Source organism: Vigna radiata, chromosome 10, assembly GCF_000741045.1.
Source record: "Vigna radiata var. radiata cultivar VC1973A chromosome 10, Vradiata_ver6, whole genome shotgun sequence".
Lineage (NCBI taxonomy): Eukaryota > Viridiplantae > Streptophyta > Magnoliopsida > Fabales > Fabaceae > Vigna > Vigna radiata.
The window spans coordinates 9,452,428-9,453,258 of NC_028360.1; positions in this window are offsets into that span (position 1 = coordinate 9,452,428).

An 831-nucleotide genomic window follows, 5' to 3' on the forward strand; every position below is an offset into this window, starting at 1 on the left:
CCTCCTCCTCCTCCTCCTCCTCCTCCATATAAACTACTTTTATATTTTATATAATTGTGTTTTAGAATTCATATTTGATTTATTACAAACTTTACGTCCATAGAAGGACTCACAAAATTATTCAACTTTCTTAATTTTGTAATCACCAACAATCTAAAGATTAACTTTTGTTGAGATTACTTTTTACATTTGATTTCCAAATGTTTTGGTGAAGATAAATTTAATGTAAATTTATCATATGCACGATTAATGGTGTTAAGGAAAGTGAACTTAATACCTTAAAGCATATAATATAATATATATATATATATATATATATATATATATATATATATATGTGTGTGTGTGTGTGTTTTTTCTCAAATGAGTCATATTCATCACAATTATATAGAAAAAAAGCTAAAAATGTTCATTATAAAATAATTAAAAATATATATGTTTCAGATGTAGGTCCCGAGATAAAACTCGAACTGACTATTTTGATAGGATACTTCGATCGATCTTTCTTCACGTCTGAACGGGTGCAACCTGCACGTAGCACTCCGACGCTCAAGTTAGCAAGGTCACAGTAATATTCAAGGTGAAAGTAATTAGATCAAAAGTAGTTTACCTGGCCAACCATTTCTGTATTTATAGGCTCCAGACGTAACTTTGAACTGCGAATTATCTGCAACCGTCAACCCATAATCCCGGATATTTCGCCCACTAAGTGTAACTGTCATGCATGCATCCGAGATTATCGTCCCCAGGATCTGCCTACTACTCCACGTTGGATTTCTTCCCTTTTTTTTCATGGTCGATGATCTCAGCCTCCCACCCGATCAATCTTCT